The following is a 17,625-nucleotide window of genomic DNA, read 5'->3' on the forward strand; positions in this document are numbered from 1 at the left end:
TGAACTCTTGCTTTTTAACCGTTATGCTATACTAATTCTCCAAGATTTAGTCCTCTTAAAATAGTCTAAGCACTGTAACTTATTTTCCCATATATACTATGTTGTCTGCATAAACTTTACAGAATCCTATAAATTAGAAATGCAGTATTCAAAATATAAAGAAAAATTAAACAAACAAACTCAAAACCCAGGACAGGGCCAGAGACGTAGCTCAGCAATACAGTGCCTGCCTGGCAAGTGCAAGATCCTGAGTTCAATTCACAGTGCCAAAAACGAAAACGAAAAATGAAAACGAAAACCAAAACCAAAACCAAAACACAGTAAGACATATGACTCACAAGAATTTGCTCATATGATTTCTATCTATATAATTAAATCAAAATGAGTTTATTAAAATTACTTTTATATGTAACATCCTGTGGCCACTGAATAAAAAAAAAAAGAAGTGCAAAATTTTATGGATGGGCCCTCTTGGTAAGCGCCTGCGGTGAGGGTCAGGAGGAGAACCAAAACTCCCGAGATCCAGCCAATGTGGGACTCAGGCAGCTTATTTACCTGCCCTCTTGGTAAGCGCCTGTGGCATGGGCCAGGAGGAGAACCACAACTCTGCAGATCTGGCCATGGTGGGATTCAAGCAGCTTATTCACCCGCCCTCTTGGTAAGCACCTGCAGTAAGGGCCAGGAGAAGAACCAGCACTCCCGAGATCCGGACATGGTGGGACTCAAGCAGCTTATTCACCCGCCCTCTTGGTAAGCGCCTGCGGCGTGGGCCTGGAGGAGAACCATTACCTGTGAGCCTATTGCCAGGTAGGCTGAAAATCAAGCACCCTTCCCCCGCCCCCCCCCAAAGCTACTGTGGATAGATGTCTCAGCAGCTCTTGGAAGGATGACCATATGCAGTATAGCAAATATGGGGGATTTCCTTCTATCTTGTTTGAAGGCAAAGAAAAAACAGTGTTTTCACTGTTTTGTTATGTTTCTTTTGCTCTAGTCAGTATTCTCAATTGGTTTTATAATGTTGTATTTTTGGTTTGATTTTGCTATATCTAATTGACTTCACAACTATTGTGAAGTTAAAGAGATATACCATAGTACCTATTACTACTATCCCAGTATCCTGCTGTGAAATCCTGCAATTTCACTGCATTGTCTCAGCTGGCTTTGTTCTGTCTTGTGCTGTTGCATTTTTACTACTTTCAAAATAAAATTAAAAAAATAAAATAAATTTAAAAAATTTATGGATGGATGCCAATAAGAAAGAGATATGAAGAATATAAATGATATTTCTATAAATTTGTTTAAAAATTCAACAGTATAAATAGAAACAAAGACTATAAACTGAATCATTCTCCAAACACCAACCTAATTTGAAATTATTCTAATAAAACATTCAAAATGACCCCCACATTATTCAGTCCTCTTTTGAAATGGTATTGCCACCATTATAATTCTTAAAAACAGCAAAAAGCTCATCATTTAAAAATACATTGTCACAAAAATTGATAACACTAATATGACTTTAATTAGTTAGTACTCACTATTTTCCAACAAAATAAGGTTTAAAATTAGCAACTGTCAGTGAAAGAAAGTCAAATGTTACCTTTTTCTGGAGCTTGATGAATCTTAAGATAAGGAAGTTGTTCACTGCCTGCAAATTAGAGTAACCCCGGAAGACTGAACTTGGCTATCTGAGCAAGGTTAGTAGCTGAAATAAAACTGCTGCTACGCAACCACTCTCAAAGCCTCGGTGATGGCAATGAGAAACACTGACTTGCTGGCATTCTGGCACTGCTGCTGTTCCCTTAAGACAGGGAGAAGTGGAGACAGAGAAATTTGTCATTGCCTTCACAAGAAAAAACAGGGATGTGCTTGTGACTTTTTTACATCAGCAATCATACAAGGGATTAAAGGTAATGGTGCAGCAATTCTAAGTGACAGAGGTCATTTGGATAGCAGCTCCTTAAAATATTACACAACTCACACTAAGAAAATGCCATCTGGTCAACTAGAAAGGACTCAGGTAAGAAATGTTTTTATTCTTGCTTTTCAAGTTTTAGTGAGTATATTAATCCATCTATTTTGCATATTTTAGTAACATATTTTATTATGGATTCTAATTACCTAAAAAGAAAGATTTTGGCAAAATAAATCATTCCCTTTCATATTCTTAGTATAATTTAGGGATTTGTTAGATGTTTAATAAACATAACTAAAAAATTAGCTAAGAAAAAGGGAAAGGGTAACTGAAAATGTTACACTCTACTTTTCCAATCATCATATCTTACTCAGTTTATCTTATAATTTGAAGTTCAAACAAGTTAGCAACAAAACAACAAAAAGTTACAAAGTGCTTTATATGTGAACAGCTCCTATATGAGTAATTTCTCCCCTAGGTTTTTTTTTCTCTTCAAGCATCAAAGAGAAAGAAAAGCTTTTATTACAAATTATACTTGTTTTTCTAGCTTATAGCTAGCAAAGAATCTCTGGGCTTAGGATCAGTGATTTACACACTTTTTGGTTGTTTATTTTATTGTGTGATGCTGGGGATGAATCTAAGACCTTGAACATGATACCCAAAAAGTTCTACCATGTGGTACACCCCAGACCAGTGATCTACATTTTTAGTAGGCATTCAGTGTGATTCTTTTTTTAGTAAGCAAAGTAAAACTTAGTATGAAGCCAGAGGTTTAGCTCAGTGGCATTAAGTGCCTACTTGGCAAATGCAAGGTCATGAGTTCGATCCCCCGTACCAAAAAACAAAACAAAACAAAATAAAACAAAAACTGTGAAACTTTTGAATATACAAAGCACAGAAATCAATAAACATGTTCCCAGTAATAAAAAACTGAATCAACATTAACTAATTGATAGTTACATTATAAAAACAAATCTGAAATATGTATATAACTTATAATATGTTAAAACATGTTGATTGATATAAAACTCACAATTTTTAGTTGAATTTTAAAAAATGAACTTGATAAGATTTTAAGTTGAATTTTAAAAAATGAATTTGGTAAGTTTTGATCAATGCCTACTACCACAATGCAAAGACAGACCATTTCCATCATACCTACATTTCCTTAAGCTTCTCTATAGTCAAATCATCGCTCCCTTGAGCTTCTAAAATCAACAATGTGATTTATTCCTGTAGCTTTAGTTTCACAGAATGTTATACAAGTGGAATTATGCAGTATATAGTTTGCTTTTCATAATTTTTCTGAAATCTATACATTGTTGCATATATTAGTTTTTAAGAAAATTCCACTGTATAGCTATACCAAAATTTATTTATCCATTTGGCAACTGATGTACATCTGGGCTGTTTCAAATTTTGGGCCTCTAAGAATAAAGCTGCCAAACAAGTCTTTTTGCAGATATAGTCTGGGAACTACTGAGTTAAAAGACTGATTGGAAATTCACAAATAACAGGAAGAGCAACTTTTCAGGGGGAAAAGATGTTAATAGGATGAAGTGGGGAAAAGATACTGTGAGGGGAAGAAATCTTTGATGTTTTTCTTTCAAATTTGAAACAAATTTAAATTTCTTATTTTCTTCATTACTATTCCTACTTAAACTCAAATAAAATGAGCAACATCTCCGTTAGTCATAAGAAAACACACTTATTGATAATGAGAAGCTGAGATGGCCTACAGAAGTAAATATTCCAGGTACCCAACTTTTCTTCTTTAAAAATCACATTTTGTTTTGTTTTTATATTTTTCAGGAGTTTCCCCCCATTTGTATTGGATATTTACAAAAATTGGGAAAAATACTTAGAGAATTTTCTTTTGCCTAGAATCCCCTAATCTTACTTAATCATAGTATAATTGTGAAAACTAGGAAGTTAATATAAATAGCAAACCAACCTAAATTACAGAGTAACCTGGAAGTCTGCCACTGCATTAGTTTTCTACGGCTACTAAAACAAATTAGCACAAATGTGATGGCTAAAACAGTATAAACTTATTAAAGTTCTGTAGGTTAGAAATCCCACAAGGATTTTTTCTGGTTAAAATTTTCAAAAAATCTGCCTTTCTGAAGGATCTGTGGGAAAATCTCTTGCATTTTCTTGTTTTTTTAAACTTGTGGCTCTTTTATCTATCTTTAAAGCCAGCAATGTAGTATCTCTGAAAGGTTCTCAGCTTTTAAGACCTCATGCCCTGGAACTGAATCACCCACCTGCGTACTTAAAATAATTTTCCCATTTCAAGGGCCTTCATTTTAATCACACTGCAAAAGTCTCTTTTACCAGCCATTAGGATGCAGGATATTAGGGTGAGAGTATTATTTTACTTTCTAAATATACAATAGCATTTTTTTCCCCCTGAGGTATCGGGAATCAAACTCACTTTTTTCCCCCTGAGGTATCGGGAATCAAACTCAAGGCAGGTGCACTTGCCAGGCAGGCACTGTGCCACTGAAGTATATATATCCCTGGCCTTTGTACAGTATATAATAGTTCATGTTATCACACTCTCGTGGGTAGATATTTAGGTTATTTCTCATATTTTGAAATTATAAACAATATTTCAATAGTGTATCTCAATATTCTTGAAATATTTTATAGTTTTTGTCAGTCTGAAAGGTCTGCATCTTTATGTTGTTTTAAAGTTTATATTTCTCTGAATATAAATCAGTTTGAGCACTGCTTTTGTATTTCAGGACAATTTTTATGTCTTTTTCCTTAAAGAACAATTACTCCCCATATACATGTAGAATTTTTCTATTTGGTTTTGGTAATTTGCCCCTTTATTTTTTTGCTCTTTGATTTTTAATATTTTAAAATTTGTGGTGAAGTTAATTGATTGTCTTTTAATTTGTTGGTGTTGTTTTTCCATCCAGCTTTTTTTTAAAAAGTTTTTTATGCATAGTAAAATCTTCGCTTTTCTTTTCAAAAGAAAATTGCCTCTGGTGACCCTATATTCAGATTAAAGAATCTGCCCATATTTTCTTCTAGTAAGAAGAAATTTGATTTATATATCTATTTTTACACTTAAATCTCTAATCCATTTGGAATTTACTCATGTCAGGTGTGAGATACACATTTACCTTCATCTACAGCACTTATTTCGAATACTACTCTTCAGAAAACTATTCTTGATTTCTAATAGGATTTGATTTCTCCCACTTCTTATTATCTAAGACTTTTTGTTTATACTACTTTCTTCTGTCTTGGCTTATAATTAATTATATTACTATTTTATACCCCTACTGAATCTTAAATACTGAAGCCAAACAGGAATAAACAAATTGCTCTCATTTTTATATGCCTGAAATATTTAGCAGATAGTGGAGTACTTAATATATATTTGAAGAAAACTAATAATAATTTATGCTGTCTTATTAAGAAAAGTCCAATTCATTTCAGGATATAATGAAATATTTAATATATTTGGGGGAAAAACAAATCACTTAATTTGTGTACGTGTGTGTATGTGTATGTGTGGAGCTAAGAACCAACTAGGCAAGCAGTTTACCACTCAGTTATCCTAGTCCCCCATCACCATTATTAAAACAAAACCAAATATGGTGCTCAGAGAGGAAAAATTCAGGGTCCAGAAGACTCATTTTTCTATATTTACCTCAGTTCCTCATTATCAATGAGGTATATATTTTCTTATAACTACCAGATAATGTGCTGCTTTTACTCAAGTACGTGGTATGAATAGCAAGAAAAATGTTTTAAGGGATAGCAAAATGAGAAATGATGGATTAAAGCTTAGAGAACATTCTTTCAAAGTGAGGTCTATTATACAACTGGACAGTCTTCCAGAGGTTATCATGGAACCTGAAAAAGCATTAGGTAACATAATGTGAAAGATTTTTTTTTTTTCATTATCAGGGGAGAAGGCTACATGGATTTTTTTGTTTTTTTTTTTTTTTTTGGTCTTTTTCCTTTTTATCGGTACCAGGGATCGAACTCATGACTGCCTGCTTGCAAGGCAGGTGCTTATGCCGCTGAGCTAAATCTCCAGCCCCGGCTACATGGATTTAATTGAAGTTTTTTATTTTTTCATTCTAGGACTCTAAGAATAACAGTATTACAAACAGAAGGAAATTGAAGCCTATTATCTTAAAAAATATAATTCTTACTGCCTCTGGTGATAAGAAATACACCTAAAATTCATAATATGCATAGTGGAAAGCAAAAGGATAATGTGGACAATAAATTTATGGGTATCTATCAGGATATATTTTTGAACAAATGAACGAAAGAAGGCAGAAATATGAAATATGATGGAAAGTATGGTGAATGTGTGAATTTTAAAAATGGCAATCTGATTTCCATGGAAATGTGCTTCTGGTCTCAAATGGGTAAGTCATGAGCCCAGACATCCCAGATATCCGTTTGACCAATGCTTCTGCTCCCCCAACCAATTTAACATTTTATTATAGAGTTGAGAAGCAGATCACATTTTGACGTAGTCAATTATACCTTCAATGAGAAACAAATATCTAAGAAAGTTCCTATGACTCATTCTTTGTCATTATTCTCACAAGGCTTCCACAGAAAGGAAATTCCTTCCACTTACTGCATTCCATTCTTAATTTTATTTCACCTAATGAATTAATTGTAGAATTTTAAAAAGTTTACAGTGTTGATTAACTCATAACTACTAGTTGATCAAGAAGCTATTATGATATATGAGGTTTATGTCTTTGCAATTTGTATACTTTGGATAATAACAAATGCCATTTATCCACTTAAGTTTTCATAGGCATAAAGAAAAAAATCAGTGCTGAGCTACAATGTGAATAAGACATAGTTTGTGTCTTTAAGAAGAGTGGTTTCTAAACTGTCAATCTCATTTATTTCACTTATGAGGATAGTTTCAAGTTGTCTCCATTTACCTATGAAAGCCTCAAGATCATCTTTTTTATAGCTGAGTAATATTCCATTATATAAAATTATCACATCTTTTTCATCCAGTCTGTGGTTGATGGGTATTTTGGTTGTTTCCAAGATTTAGCTATTACAAATTGAACTGCTATAAACATGGATACACATATATTGTTGTGACATGACCTTTTCAATTTTTTTGGGAAAATATCTAGGAGGAGAGAAGCTGGATTGAATGGACCTTCAAATCCTAGATTTTTGCATTCTTAATAGGTTTACTTATAAAATATAAAAATGTTATGATGTACAATTATTAAATATTTAATAACAAAACTTTTAAAATGGTGAAATAACAAATTAAACATTTAATATGCTCTTTCTGCACACCAAGTGGATTGTAGGTGTGTCCTCTGAGGAATATGCAGCCCATTCTGGATACCATCACCTAGAATATCACAGACCAGCAAATATAGCTATTATACAAATAGTAGCCCTACAATAGTATCAGTGCTACAATGGATAAATACACTGCATATTCCATTGGAAAGACCGAGAGGGCCAAACCTAATGTTGTCTCTAAAAGAGATAAGCAGACACTGCAGCTATTTTTAAAACATAAGAACACTTTTAGGATGGTTGGAAGGTGGATTTCCTAGGCATTACTATGTAAGGACCTGAGAAAACTTGTTTGGAGAAATCATAGTGATGATAAAGATGGACACGGGACGTAGAGTGCTGGAGGTGAAGAAGGAAATACTGGGTATTGGTAAATCAGAGCCGGCAAAAGACAAAGAAACACTCTGGAAGAGTTACCTGTTTTATTTATTATCCTCTACCAGGAGCTCAGCTAAAAAGGCTTCATCAGGAAAATGATTTTCAATGATTTTTGAAAAAAAGTTACTTCTATCCAACACATTCAAAAGAGGCACAGAAGGAGGGGAGGAGATGTGCAGAAAAGAGAAAGAATTCACTGTGTAAGCCAAGTAAAATGTGTAAAATTTGGTCATGTTCAGGGACATGGGATTGTAGAAAACCATTCAAAAGCTTTAAACAGAAGGGAGACAAGTAATGATGAGGCTTAGATTTTAACAGAACCACTCTGGTAGCAGTATGAAGGCTAAAGGGTGAGAGCAGGTACTGGAGGCCAGGAGAGGACTTGAGAGTTTCTACTGCACCACCAAGTCGCACAGTACAATTAGAGGGGCTCCGTGCAAAATGAAGATGCAGAGGCAACTGTTCAAAAAATCAGGAAAACAATGATACTAAAGATAGTATAACAGAATACTTACTCCTTTTCCCAGTCTTGCCACCTGCCACGGTGATTTCTAATTGCTATATAACATCACACCCTCTTGGGTATCCAGGATATTTAAGGGAAGTGGAGGCCTGTGCAGATGTCTAGGGCCCAAACCCAGACCCAGTCCTTGCCAGGTTCCCCTTTGCCAGTCACCAAATCTGCACACCATACCTTGACTCAGGGCAGGGAAGTTAAGAGAGGTTTTTTCCTAGCAATTCACTAGGTAACCTGAGGCTATTTTTATCCGAGTGGTGGCATCTGGCTACACACCAGACATTCCCAACATTGACAGGACTGCTGCTCTGAGTTCTGCTCAAAGACACCATAGAATGTGCAATCTAATCCCTCATGCTGTATAAAGGTCCTCGCCGGGGTCACAGAATAACAGCTGTGGTGGGGTGAAGAGGAGAAAAGGAGGCAGGCAGGAAGTGGACAGGGGAGAATCCATCCCAGGGCAGCAGTGGGCCACATAAGCCTCTGTTGGTCCTAGGTCCCCATGCATGTTCCTTGTCCCACTGAATTTCACTCATAAAAAATCCAAAGATCAGTTGTTAAGGATTTCAATATAGCAACCACTGAACGCCGTGTATAGGATTTTCTGAGCACAGCACCTAGTTCTGCACTGGCCTCAAATTCACAAAGTTAGCCTTGGTACTGCTTCATGGAAGGTATAACAAGCACTAATAAATGAAATCAGTTAATTTTACTGGGGCTGGAAAAGAGGGATGGATAAACAGAGTGGTAAAGAAGACCTGGTGACTGACTTTGTGAAAGAGAGAACAGTGTATTATGACCTTTGGGGCTTTTGGCTCTAGGAACTGAAGAAATCTGCAGTTCTATAAGGTTAGAAGTTAAAAGAGGAAAAGTATTGGTAGAAGACATAAGTAGATTCATTTTGGGGCAAGCTGAGTTTAAAATTACTATGGGCTATCAGAACCAAGCCTTAGTAGAATGTACAGACTTTGCCAAAGCACCAGCTCTTTGTATTTTCTGATCTGTTGGTCATTCATTCATTGCTATACAAAAGTTAAAAAAAAGGTGGGGGGGGGGCTGGAGATTTAGCTCAGCGGCATAAGCGCCTGCCTTGCAAGCAGGCAGTCGTGAGTTTGATCCCTGGTCCCGATAAAAAGGAAAAAGACAAAAAAAAAAAAAAAAAAAAAAAAAAAAAAAAGTAAAAAAAAAAGTCTTCTAATACGAGATCATCATACCATTCATCAGGCCACATACAAAAAGTTTTATAATAGAGGCAGATTATTTACAAAGTGAAAAAAGTCAAACTGTGTAGTGGTCATGAACTTACAGAAGAAATTATGAAGTATATATATTACATAAAGACATGACTAATTTTTAAGATATGAAAATTTGTTGATAATTTGGAAAAATTGAAAAAAAATTCTACATGTCTGACACAGCTATAATTCATTTTTTCTTTTTAAACTAAATGTTATGCTATTTTCACATCTTTTAATGAAAGTATGTAGTATACCTTATTGAAGGTAAAAATTATGGTAGTTTAAATAAAAATGCAAATCATCAGTAGACAACCTTGAAAAATTTTACAGTAAGTAAGTAGCCAATATAAAATGTATTTTGGTGTTTCCACCTCGCTCCTCAAATACATTTTATTTAATCTATCTAAAAGAACTCAATTTGTAATGAATGTTAACGTTTTAATAAGATTTTATGTGTTCACCCTAAGCTTTCTAAGTCTAGTGTTTTTTTAGTTGCCTCAAGATAAAATTCATATGCCCTAACATTGATTCTTAAGGTGTACAATTCAGTGTTTTTGTGTAAATAGTTGTGCAAGCATTACTATATTCTAATTCTAGAACATTTTTATTACTTCAAAAGAAACTTCACACCCATTAGCAGACAATTCCTGTTCTCCCATACATCAGCTCACCACAGCCACCAATGTTTTTCTGTCTCTGTAGATTTTCCTGTTATAGACATTTCATGTTAGTGTGGCCATATAATAAGTGGTATTTTGTGTCTAGGTTCTTTTACTTAGCATTTTTGAAGGTTCGTTCATGTTGTAGAATGTATTGTATCACTATCTCATTCCTTGTTATGGCTAAATAATATATCATTATATGAGTAGATTATATTTTTTAATATCTTGTTTCTCAGTTAATGGACATTTGGATTGTGTCTACTTCTAGCTACTATGAATAATCATAGTATGAAGAGTCATTTAATTTTGTGTGCACATACATTTTCTTATGTACATTCCTAGAAAAACAATTGCTAGATCATATGAAAATTGTTTAACCTTTTGAGAAATTGCTAAATGTTTTTTAAAGGGGCTGCATCATTTTACATTCTTATCAGCAGTACTCGAGTTTGTTTCTACCTACACATATTAATGATCCTCTTTTTATTACAGCCACGTCAGTATCAAGGGTTATCTCATAGTTTCGTATTTCCCCAATGACTAGTAATACCAGGATCTTTTCATGTATGTATTGGCCATCTGTTTACCTCTTTTGAGTAAGTATTTAAAATCCTTTTGGAAACTTTTCTTTTATCAGTTACTAAATATTCTGACCTGTTTGGGTGACCATTTCTCATGATTTTGAGACTGTGTACTCTATAGTTTTTGCATACAGTACAATGCTCCTTTTGAGGCATGGTACTACTGATTTTAAGTGTTCTGTTATAGATTTTTCTCCCTTCTTTAGATGTTAATTACTGAAGGAGGTGTTTTGAAATTTTCAGTAATACTCACAGATCTATGATTTTCCCTTTAGTTTCATGTTGTTGCCTTACATAGTTAGGTGCTTCATTTAGTGAACTTTGTATTAAGAACTCCTAGTTGTTGTTAGCCAACTGCTTTTTCTTATCATGTGATCACTGTAGTCCTTGTTTAAAGTACAAATTGAATAGTCAAATACAAGTTTTGCTGAGTCAATATACGACTAGCATATCTGTTTACTTAATTTCCTTTTATGTTTTTATATTTATCTTAAAATTTGTTATATTTGAAAAATACTTACATAATTTTCAGCTGATAAATCAAAAGTATTACATTAAATTATCCTGACCAAAAATCATAGTGATTTTTTAATTCAGTGATCCCAGTGTAATGAAGTTCCTTTAAAATAAAATGTAAGGGCTAGGGATTTAGTTCAGCGGCATAAGTGCCTGCCTTGCAAGCAGGTAGTCGTGAGTTTGATCCCCGGTACCGATAAAAAGGAAAAAGACAAACAAACAAACAAATAAATAAATAAAATAAAATGTAAAACAAAAAGCATTTGAAAACCCAGATGAATGGTACTAGTACTGATTACAGAATTAAAGGGATTTACAGTGGGAAGGCATTTCAGAACTCTTACTGTTTACTATCAAGGCTTGCATCTTACTGAGTATATTCAGGAAGGAGGAAAAAAATGAACAACAACGAAACAATCTTTGCACAGCTAACCCTAGCAAAATCAAGAAGTAGTAAAAATTTTCTTTATATATTTCTAGCTTCTGAACTTGCTGTGAGACAGAAAAGCATCTGATAGGAGCTGTATATGTCACCTATATTTATCGGCTAGTTATAGGCCCCCTTAAGCAGGCTTTATTCGCCCTTGGAAACATTTATCCCTAAGTCTGAACTGAAAAGTGATGTACTGCCCTTCCCCCATAAAAACCAAGAAGAAACACCCTTGCTTAGAACAGAGAGGGGCTTTTAGTGTTTTATATATGAGTGAGCTTTAAGTGAGGGTATCCCATTTTCTCAGAGCTCTCTTCCCTTGGGTAAGATAAACTAGAATCTAAAGTCAGCACTGCAGCAAACCTATTTCTAGGGATTATTGCAGATTAAGGAGAGTTATCTTTACTCTGATTCTTTCAAGTAAAATTCTCAGCAATAATTTCTGCTAAACCTGCTCCCTTTTCTTTTAGGTATTTGCCAGTCCCCATTCTGTCCCTTTAAGGGATTGCATCTGACCTTATTCTTTTCTTTCTCTGCTCTAAGGCTATTAGAGTTCTAAATTATATATTTTCTAGCACATTTATCATCAAGTACCAACTTTGATTACAAAATGATTTAAAAGTATAGTTAATATTTAATTTCTTCAGGCCATAATTTTTTCTTTTCTGACATTCCTATGGTTATTATATTATTTCTACCTCTGGTGATAATATGTTGATAGGTAATATGAATATATATTTGTGTATTACATATACTTATAAACATGTGAATACAAATATACTCTTTACTAAAAGAAAGATCACTGTAGAATGATTCTTTTAAGGACTTTAACTCATCATAGATGGTCAGCGAAGAGAAGGAGAAAAGATGAATTCAGAATCTTTAAACATCAGGGGAAATAATTTTAAGTGTTGTTCTGGAATACGGTAGCAATGAAAATACAAAAATTGAAATAGTTTTACAGCTTGGATGCTATCAATTCAATTTCATTATTTTACCCCTAAGATTCTTAGCTGGTCACAGGTCACTTTGTCACAGCAAAGAAGCATTTCATAAATTTAAACTGGTAATCTGAACTGACCATAGCAAACACAGATAAGCAACTAATATGCAGTATAACAATTCATATGTAACAACAGGCCACTGGAAAAAAATTGCTGGTTTCTTATGTCAGACTTCAAGATAAAAAGAAGCATTGGTGTTTACAGGTAAGACATTAAAGTGAGTTTCTAATATTTTTCCATTAAGACAGCTCTCAATCCTATGTCACGTATTAGAAATATCTGAAAACCTGTTTAAAGATATAAAAGAGAACAGGTGTGACAGTGTACATCTGAAATCTCAGTACTTTGAGAGGCTGTACAGGAGGATGACAAGTTTGAGCCCAGTCTGGAAAACTTGGAGACTTAAACTCTGTCTAAAGAGGAAAAAGAAAAACAGAAAAAAACACTAAGCAATAGACTGGGCTCTACAACAGAGGTTATGATTTATATGGTCTAAGGTGGCTTGTAAGTTTACTTTTTGAAGTTCCTTAAAGTGATTTTTATGTGTAGCTAGAGATGAAATCACCAGTTTGGATAGGAAACCTTCTGGTCTCTACTATGTGGGCATGAAGCTCTGATTATACTTAGCTTGGAAAAGCATTTATACATATCTTGAAGGAGATTCTATTCAAAAAGGGATCAATACTAACTGAGCCTCATACCTTAATACTTGAGAAAGGGCATAATTTTTTGCAAGACTTTATAACATCATTTATAGTTTATTTTCTAGACTTTTACTTTTTTCTATAAAGTTTTTGACTTTTGACAGTCTTGGAGTGGGAATGCTCAGTTTACACAGGAGGATTACCCAGGAATATTCAGCTACTCCCTTAATTCAGCTATGCTTTCTGGTTGTCTTGGCATATTTTGTAGTGCCTGAATTCTTTCAGCTCAAAGATAATACAAATGAAGCAGCTGTGGCTGCATTATGTTATATTCACACTGCAGGCCAACTGGGACCAATGTGTTATGGAGATGAGAACACTAAGCTGGGCACCTGGCCCAGAATACAAGTAGCTAGGCCTTAGCCAAAGCCAAATTGATGGTACCATTGACATGGAAGTGATACAAACTTCATAAATATCAGCAGTCGTTTTATAAGTGGAGTATGAGGAAGTCTGTTCTGAAAGTTCAGACACTGTGAGATAAGTATACAGAATTATAAGACATAACCATTTTCCTTTTCTGAATTAAATTCAGTCCCTGAATAACTGAGATAAATCAAGGGTTCTTCACCTGTGTAAAATAATTTAAATGTATTTTAGCAATGTATAAAATATGTGAAGAATGTTTCATTTAAAGAAAAACACCAAGTACATACAAAGGCAAAAAGTCTAATAAGGTGTAAAAGGAAACAAAAAAGCATGATCTTTTGAATGGCGAAAACTATTCAAATAATTAACAATAGTTGTTGGAGAATCCAATAGTCAAAACTCACAGTTGCAAAAATATTGTGAGCACATTTATGTGTATAATACTGAAAGGGTCAAAAAATATTCCTAGAAGCAAACTATTAAGTGAAGAATTTTGCCAGTTCAAAGTCTCCAATATAAATAGACACAGTATACAGACATAAAATACCATAGCTCTAAATTCCAATGTTAATTAAAATTTCTTTTTGTTGAGAAAAGATATAACAATTCTACACAGGATAATTATTCCAAATAATCTCTTATTAAATACTTCTTCAGCATTATTAAATATTTATTATTCCATTTAACAAGAGGTATTTCAATAACACCAAGAGAGTAAGTATGAGGTAAACTCATTTTATTTGGATAATTCCATAACTCATGCATATTTTATTCATTTCACAATTATTTCTTGAGTGTTTACCATGTATAAAGTACTTTATTAGACATCTGGGGTGTTCCAAAGATAATTAGACATTATCTAATGAGGGACAAAAACCTACCAACAAATAATTGTAGTTGGATTTAAGGTACGTATTCAGAAATATGGAATGAGAATGGAGCAAGAACAGAACAACTATTCTAAAGATCACCATTTTCTTCTTATGGCTATTATTAAAGACAAAAACATATTTAAATATTCCTAAAACCCAAGACCGCCCCTTAAGCAATAGATTCCTTAGACTTACAAGTTTCCTTTTCCTCTCTCATTTCTTATGCCCTTATGGACATTCTGCTGTGTTAGTTACCATTTTAAGTTTTTAGAAGTATAACTTTATGAAGAAGACACACAAAGATTTTGGGCTTTCCTCCTTTGAGCTCACAGTTATTCTGTCTTTTCTGGTGCCAATCAACCTACCAACAGGATATCAAAAAACTGACTTCTCAGGGGGCTGGGGACTTAGCTCAGCGGCATAAGCTCCTGCCTTGCAAGCAGGCAGTCGTGAGTTCGATCCCTGGTACCAATAAAAACGAAAAAGACAAAAACAAAAACAAAAAAACCCCTGATTTCTCCTGGATCTTCCCAAAGTAAAAATCACTATTCTAGAAATATCAGTAATGTCAGCTGAAGAGTGCACACACACACACACCCAAGTGTTTATGCTAGGCTGGCCATATTTACTACTTATTTATTTGTGGATGCTAATGATGAAAGCCAGTGCCTACCTATGCTAAGCATACCCTCAACTACTGAGCTGCATTCCTAGTCCCTGTGCTGGCCCTCTACTAATGAACACTTATTTATCAACCGGAGCTGTGACTATGACACCAAGAGGAAAATGGAATCACTTAAGAAAAAGTCAAGAAATTTACCAATATTTCGTAGTACTTATACAACTGGTTTAGCTTTTGAGTCAAAGACAAACATTCACTAACATTTTATTGGGCAGTGTGATTTAGTTAGTCTTGATAAACTCATTCCCAGTCTTGCCTCAACCTATCTCTCTGCTTGCCATTGCCCACATACTTTTAAAATTCCGTCTCACTAAGTCCATTCCATATTCCCTGCAAGCATCTAAAATGCTATTTTCTCAGGCTGATATACTCTACTTCTCTGTCAATTACTTTCCTTCAGCTTTTGAACCTAGCACAAATATTATTCCTTGGCAAACCTTAGCTTACACACTGTATTGTTAATAACTTGTATTTCAACTCTTGTATCAATCTCATCATTTTTGTCTCTCCTGTTACCAGATCACAAGCTCTATGGGAGTAGAAAACTCTGTTTTTATTTGTATCCCTCGTACAAAATACAGCACACAAAGAATGTATCAGTAACTAGTGAATCATGAATACTTTGCTTAAAGCAAGCACCCAATAAATGCATGAATAATTTCAGTCAAGACACGTTAAAATCTATTTCACCTGCTCTCAGCAAGTCTGAAAATGGAGTTCGGAAGAATAAGGCCCTTTTGAGGGTATACTAGTACTTCTTTTGGGAGGACACTTGATGAATAGTGGACCTAGTGTTCACCAACTAACAAAATCTGCATCTTAGAACCATGAGTACTTGTGCTGAAATATCACTTCTTTCTCTTTGTAAAATTAATATGGAAATGATCTTCAAAATACTGCATAAACAGCATAAAGTTAAATACTTTAAAGTTTGGTTGTCTTTGCATCATTTTCCCATACTCAAGAGTCTACTGCTATTAAAATATTTCATACTTCTAATTAGAAATATATCTAAGTAAGTTACATTAACTACTGATGTTATATGGAAACTAAAAAAATGGAGGTGTACTTCTACAGACATCTAAGCAAGCACTGTAGTGCCTCATTCAGCTAGCATATTTTTGTTTTCTTGCCACCTTCTCCTAATGATTCAGGATCATTATTAACAATGTTGCTTTCTATACTATGCAGTATCCCAAAATACAGTGGTATCCTTAAGGGTTATTAATAAACATAAAGCTATATGCCCTTGTACTAAATGAATTCAGATTATTTTTATGATTCTCTGTCTTCCATTTTCTCTATTTCCTCCCCCTACTCACTGACTTTCCCCCTCCTTCTTCTTTTAATTACTGTGTTCAGATGGTTATTTTTCAGAAAACCACGTTAGGACCTGTTAATAGTTAGATTCTTCCAGAAAGTTAAGTGCATGGACTTTGTGACTGCAATTTGCTGGTCACAAGCTCTTTCCTTTCCTGTTTCATTTTTTTGCAGTCCTAGGACTGACCCAGGGCCTTTGCACTGGCCTTGTTTTATTTATTTTGAGGAGGGGTTTGCTAAGTGGTTAAGTTGCCTAGACTGGCCTCAGACTTGCAATTCTCCTGCCTCAACGTCCCAAAGTGTTAGGACTATAGGCCATGTGCCACCACATCTTGCTTCTTTCCTCATTATTTTTAAGACTAGTAAATGGATACATGGTTTTAAAGCAGTGCTTGCTACCTTTCACATATATGCACATTATTGTGCTGTAATTTTTACTCAAGAATGATTAGTTTTACTAAGATAAATCTCAATTGTCAATTTATTGTTTAAATAAATAAAAACTGTAGTTTGTAATTAATCCAAAAGTTTAAAAGCCTGATCATAAACTTCATAGTTAGTATGGGACATACTTCAATGTCACCATATTGCAGATAAACATTCTTCTTCATTTATTAACTTTAAAAAAATTTACCATTTATTTCTAGCATAATGGTGTGAAAATACCAAATTCTAACTGAATCTCTCTCTCTCTCTCTTTTTTTGGTACCAGGACTCAAACTCAGGACCTCGTGCATGTCAGGCAGTTGCTGTGTTGCTAAGCCATACCCATGTTCCCTCTGACTGATTCTTAAATTTAACTAGTATATGATTAAACTCTGTGTTTGGATAGCTTCATATTCGTTATCTGCTTCATCAGGAAAACAGGAAAAGTAGGGGAAAGGAAAAAAAATGCTCTTCTCATACATGAAGAAAATAAAATACAGGTTGCTATGTCCATGAAACAAAATTTATTATAAGGCACTAAATATGATGTTTTACAATTCTTGTGATAATTTGATGAGATTATTAATCCAACACTGCTTGTGATCTTTAAAAATGAGAGAATTTATAAAACTTTGTAGGATATCACAAGAGCATCAGATAAGCACAAAATGTATATGCCCCTAAGG

The 17,625-nt window shown here is 34.2% G+C and overlaps 1 protein-coding gene and 1 long non-coding RNA gene across 12 annotated transcripts in view; one reads left to right on the forward strand and one right to left on the reverse strand.

The window, feature by feature from the left end:
* Positions 1–17,625, reverse strand: part of Rasal2 (RAS protein activator like 2) — a 305,910-nt gene that overhangs the window by 78,447 nt on the left and 209,838 nt on the right. The gene's annotated exons all lie outside the window — the stretch shown is intronic.
* On the forward strand, positions 1,776–17,350 carry LOC134473881 (uncharacterized). Of its 2 annotated transcripts, XR_010044363.1 has the most exons (5): positions 1,776–2,020; positions 6,026–6,318; positions 10,528–10,631; positions 12,702–12,770; positions 17,226–17,350. It is a non-coding gene; the product is annotated as an uncharacterized LOC134473881 (long non-coding RNA). The 2 variants fall into 2 exon arrangements; XR_010044364.1 differs by lacking the exon at positions 6,026–6,318 and having other exon boundaries at positions 1,799–2,020.

Source organism: Cavia porcellus, unplaced genomic scaffold, assembly GCF_034190915.1.
Source record: "Cavia porcellus strain 051 isolate PalLab524CR breed Dunkin Hartley unplaced genomic scaffold, mCavPor4.1 scaffold_29, whole genome shotgun sequence".
Taxonomy (NCBI): Eukaryota; Metazoa; Chordata; class Mammalia; order Rodentia; family Caviidae; genus Cavia; species Cavia porcellus.